A 6,000-nucleotide genomic window follows, 5' to 3' on the forward strand; every position below is an offset into this window, starting at 1 on the left:
TGTGGTGTAGGCACTGTGAGGTCCTTCCAGCATCAGAGAGTTTTGGAAAGTTTAAGGAAAATTATTAATTATTTAATTCTGCTAATAAAAAATTAATTGCATTTTAGAACAAAAGAACGTGCAAACATCACCCTTCTATATTTAGGCGTGGAAACCAAAGCTGTGGGTGGTGACTTAGAAAAGAAAGGAATGAAAATGCAAATGTCCCATTATATTCTGCTGAAGTGTGAGCTGATAGCATCTCTGGTGCCTTCAAGTTCATCCCATATCAACAGCAGGAAACCTGAGGGGATGGAATCAGCAGTGCCCTTAATGTGGGACACTCCTAGATGTCCCATCAGTGCTTGATGTCCACAGCCACAGGGCAGTGCAAACCCAAAGGCTCCCATTTAGAAAGGACGCCTTGGACAGAATTAGGATTTTAAATGAAATCTGGATATCTGGGATCTTTAGGAAAAAAACCTGAATTAGGTAGTGTCTGTAGGTTTGTACCAAGCTGCATTTCTGTGTCACCTCCACAAGGAAGAGGATTGGGATGGTTGTGAATGGTGGGGCACACCTGAACCGTGAAGATTATCCCTGTCCAGCTTTCCAGAGCTCAGGGGGTGTTTGGACAAGGCTCTCAGGCACATGGTGTGATTCTGGGGATATCCTGTGCAGGGCCAGGAGCTGGACTCAGTAATCCTTGTGGATCCCTTCCAGCTTGGAATGTTCCATGGTTCCAGGCTGCTGCTGGACCCAATCCTGCAAGAACACATCCAGACATTCCACATCCCAAATGCCACTTCCACATCGACATCCCAAATGCCACTTCCTCCTGAGCACCTGAGCAGCCCAGATGTGTTTTTAGCTCTGGGCCAGCTGTCCTGGGGACAGCTTCTTGCAGCAAAAGGAGCCGATTAACCAGTGAATATTCAACAGCTTCCCAAACCTGCCCTGAGCCTTTAAAACCGAGCTCACCCCGCACTTACCCTGAGTGCTGAGATGAATTCCAGCTCCTGCAGTGGCACCCAGACCGAGGGGAGAGTTTCTGATGGCCCTGCTGGGGCTGTTAAGTGCTGCCACTTTATTGTCCTCGAGGAGGGGAGCAGTTTAACAAGGCTGCTACCAACAAACAGCGCAATATTTCCAGGCGTCTCTTCTGCAAGTCACGGTCAAGAGGAAAATAATTTCCATATGCTGGCCTTGTGTCTTGATTTTTATAGGGGTCAGAGGGACATTTATTCTCCAGAGTGATGCTTAGTTTTCCTAAAAAAAAAAAAAAAGTCATGCTCCATGTTCTTTTAAAACCTTGGAGTAAACAAGAATTGTGTTTTTAAGCAAAAATTATGACAAATTTATATTTATTTATTTAAAAATACCCTCTGTAGCTTTACAATAAATGGTTAGAGCACAATGCAATCCTCCTCCATACACGAAGCATCTTTTTAATATGCCCTATCATGAAATTAATTGGACATTAAATAGCAGGAGAAAGACATATAATAAAACCTGCAGTTATCACAGTTCCCAGTGTGACAATACCCAAAGGTTTGAAGGTTTAGTTAAGCTCCAAAAGTTTAAATATTTTTCCAAACCTCGTTGGGTTAGAAACGAGCAAGCTTTCTCATCAGGATTCCCAGTATTCCTGGGTTTGGCTGTGGCTGTGCAGGCTGTCAGAAAAGCCTTTGTTACAAACCTCCACTAATCCCACTTGTGTCAAAAATGAGGAAATGCAGTGCTCGTGCACCACTGGAGAGGGAAGTTTATCATTTGGATTTTTCAGAAAAAAAAAGGGAGGAAATGAAGTTTGGAATTATTCCTATCCAAAAAAGTCCCCTGTCCTGATTAGACTTCAGAAGAAAAAAAGATTAAGACATCATATTTGAGAAACTGGGAAAGCTCTGTCCAAAGCTTAGGCATGCCAGCTGTGACTGAGGACTTGAGAATCTTGAGCAGAAAGTGTCTTTTTCTGCAAGAATCAAAGCTTCTTAAAGTCATCCTTCTTTTAAGGCTCTTTGGACAGCTCTAATTGGGTTCCTGTGTGTGCAAAACAAGAGAGTCCAGAGTGTAACAGGATGCTGAAATTATACCAGAGGCCTCTTGGAAATTGAAGCTGAATGCCCTCATTTCCTTGCAGAATCCATGTCCTGGCTGTCTTGTGTCTTCCAGAAATCCTGGCTGCCTCCCATTCTGGTGGTGTGTTGGATGAACGTGGAGTGTTGGGAGTTCACCCATCCATAATGGCTGGAAGGCCAAAGTCCAGCACACAGAAAGGACTGATCAGCAAATTCTCTGCAGTACCCAGAGCACCTCTCCAAAAAGTAAAAGGTTCCATAAGAAAATGTTTTTTTATTAAAAAAACCCAAAACCACAAACCCTTTTCTATTTTATTTATTTTATTATTTTATTTTATTTTATTTTATTTTATTTTATTTTATTTTATTTTATTTTATTTTATTTTATTTTTACAGTATTGTATTGTATTTTACTGTATTTTTATTCTTATCAAACCCCAGATTTTAAAAAACAAGTAGATGCTTAAAATAGTTGCAAACCCAATCTGTCTTACAAAAAGATCTTCACAAGGAAAAAGAATCCCTCAAGTTTTGCATTATTCTTTGGAGGTTTTGCATCTGGGTGTTCCTAACATTTCCAAAGTTTTCTGAGACCAGGCTGGGAGCAAAACCCTTCCTTGGAGACCACTGCAGTTGTGCGACAATATGGCTCTTTCCTGACTTTATTTTTGACTTCCTAGGAGAATTAAACAGATTGAAATGTACAGAGTTTGGGAGTGAAGGGAGAAATGTCTTAATTAACTGCCCGGAGAGCCCAATTCCAAGCTGGATTTGCATCCAGTGTCATCTCCAATGGGCCTTCCCTGGTCCAGAGGCAAAGAAAAGGGGATTCAAAGGTACAAAAACTTTTTCAGATCCCATTTTTCACAGCTGATACAGAGTGACGTCACCAAATTTCTCTTTTCTTGCATTTCAGGGGAAAGTTGTGGATTTTTATCCTCCTCGGAACAGATGTATGGATATAACATTGAATTTTCTCATGGACAGCCTGATCTGGTGGGTGACATCCCTGCCCCTGGCAGGGGTTTAGACTTAGGTGATCTGTAAGGTCCCTCCCAACCCCAGGCATTCCATGGTTCCATGAAATTCCAGGGAAAACATCACGTGCTGGGGAGAAGCCTGGCAAGACTGAAAACCTGGGGCTGAGCTGGGTGGCTGAATGCCAGAATTTAAACTGAGATTTAATATCAAACAAAAGAATAAGTCAGCAGTGGTGACAAAGCCTGGAGTCCAAGACCAAACAAGAAATCATGCTTGGGAGAATATTAAAAGTACTTTGAATGTCTGGATTCCTTTTTTTTGGGGGGACATACTTAGTCCCAAGTTATTTCAGATGCTTTGATCCCCCTGTTCTGAGTTTTTCAGTGCCTTTTTCTAGACAAGAGGTGTCAGGCAAGGACCATACCAAAAAACAGCCTGGTTTGACTCAGAGAGGTCCCGGTGTTAAATGAAGGAGAACCTCCCATTCCAGCTGAACAAAAGGAATTGCCAAACACTTGCCAATCCAGGAGCAGAATTGAGAAGATTAATTTTAAATGCTCCTCCAGCTACTTCTTAAAACTGGTTTGGCTTGAGCCTGAAGAGGCAGCTATTTAAGCACTCGAAAGAGACTAAAGGCTCAAGCCTAATCTCGACTACTCAAATGCAGATCACCAGGTATCTCAAAAAATCCATGATTGGGCTTGCACATGCATGCCCAGGAGAACATTTTCCAAGACACACAGAGATGCAAACCCACGGATTAGAGATTAGAAATCAGCTGCCACTGTTGAACTCAAATTTATGTGGTTTTTTTTTTTTTTATCGTGACCTTCCAAAAGGGTTTAATTGTTTGATTTCAGTGTTGTGGAAGATATTGAATTTCAAAATGTTTGGTGAATCCCAAGCATGTTAATTCTTAAAAATAACTCCTTCATTTGTTATTACAATGGATTGATTTTTCTTTGACTCTACAAATACATGATGGAGCTTAGGAATTTAAAGCACATGTGAGATCTTTCAGGACTGAGCTGGAAAATTTAACCAGCATTCATTAGAAAAGGTGAAAAAGGTGGATAAATGTGAGCTGAGGGCAGTTTTTCTCCACACAGCTTCAATAGTCCTCTCATCACTCATGCATAAGTAGTTCAAATATAATGCAAAACCTTGCTCTGGTTAATACCAGACTTGAGTTTTGCATTATCTGGTGATGATTCCCACACCTTTGAATTTTCCATTGATTGGACAGGAGCAACCAGAGATTTCCCAATTCTGCTTTGCCAAGGGTTTGCTTTCCATACTTAGAAAGATGTGGCATCTTGTTGAGCTGTGAAAGGGTGTGTCAAGAAGCTGCATGAAAAACTCTTGGAAATATGGTGACTGGGGACTGAAAATCCCATTGAGCAACTCGGGGCAAAAAGTTGAGGCAACTTGGGAACACAACCAAAAGGGGGCAATTCTGAATTCCCCAGAGCAGCAAAATTCCTCTGTATCCATGTCTTCAATTTTAACTTGGAACTCAAATCCCACTCCTCCTCTCCACCACTTTTTAAGAGAAACGTGAAAATTTGAGACAAACTCTTGTTGCAGAGAGAGGGAACTTCAGGTGAATGTCCAATTCCTGCAATGTTTCTGGGGGGTTCTTAACAGCTTGGGTTGTTCCTTCTCCATCCCCTCCTCTCCTTCTGTCTTTCCTCCTCATTTAGACCCAGAGAGCTGAGTGAGCACCCCAAAACTGGAGGGTCTCCCACCCCTCCAGCAGCAGCAGCAAATGTGGCCATGCCTTGGTGATTTATTGCAGCATCAGAGTCACGTCCATATCATTGGGGGGTATAACTATTTAAAACCCCCATTTTCATACAGCTTGTCCATAAAAATTCACTCCAGGATGGAGATATTCCCAGCAAAGCAGTAGTTTACATGAGTGGGGTGAAAAAAACATCCTCACAATATTTTCAGAGGTTTTGTGTCATTCTGCTGGAGGTTTTTAGGCTTGTCCATTTTGGGTCCTGTGTTTTGCCATAAAGGTTGCATAAAGATGGATTTAAATAATTTAAAAAAAACATATCAGCGAAATATCAGAATGAAAGTTGAGTTTAAATATATAACTATTTATAATAGGAATATTCCAAAATTTTAAGGGTTGAGAAAGTTTTCTGGTTATGTCTCTGTGAATTTGCATTTTACCTTGCGTTTCCAGTGAAGTGGCACAGCTCAAACTCCGAGCTGATTGAAATCTCTATAAAACCCTAAGCAAGTGCTTTTCCAAGGGTATTTCTCTGCATTATGCTCCAGTTTGACCTGGGAATGGTCCTCAAAATCCAGAGCTCCCCTCTAGTCTGATAGATAACGCCACAGGGCTACATTAGTCCTCAGGCTCTGAGAAAGATGTAGCATTCCATCTGTTTCCTGAATTATCCCAGAGCCAGATGAAACTCAGCCCTTTGTGGCCTCTCTTCTCTAGTGGGGATAATATGCATGGTTCAATACATCCTGGTTTATGCTGATTCAGATTCCTTGAGTGAGGCTGGGAAGGGAAAAAAAGACAATTTCCAGCCAAATGCTGCTTTTTCTCACCTGTTCCCTTCTCCCCTAAATAAAAGGCACTGATAGAAAATGAGTTCTGTCACTTTCCTGTTAGAGAGGTGTAAATCCTTCATAGACATGTCATAGTGTCCTCATTAGATAACTAAAATAATATAAATACTGCCTGCACACTCAAATTTCGGGGTGTTATCCAGTCTCCCTTGTACTCCTAATAACACACCACTCATATCACCCACATAATCAAAGTTATTGGAATAAAAGTGCCTAATTTTTATAAATAATTCACAAGTCCTGAATGCTTTGTGAATAATACATTGGTAATATCATTTCTCCACAACAGTGAGTTGAGCATCTGCATTAAAGGAGCCCCAAATTTGGATTTGAAAAGTTATCTCTCCTCATCTCTCCAGGTTCTGTC

This window comes from Molothrus aeneus, chromosome 8, assembly GCF_037042795.1.
Source record: "Molothrus aeneus isolate 106 chromosome 8, BPBGC_Maene_1.0, whole genome shotgun sequence".
NCBI lineage: Eukaryota > Metazoa > Chordata > Aves > Passeriformes > Icteridae > Molothrus > Molothrus aeneus.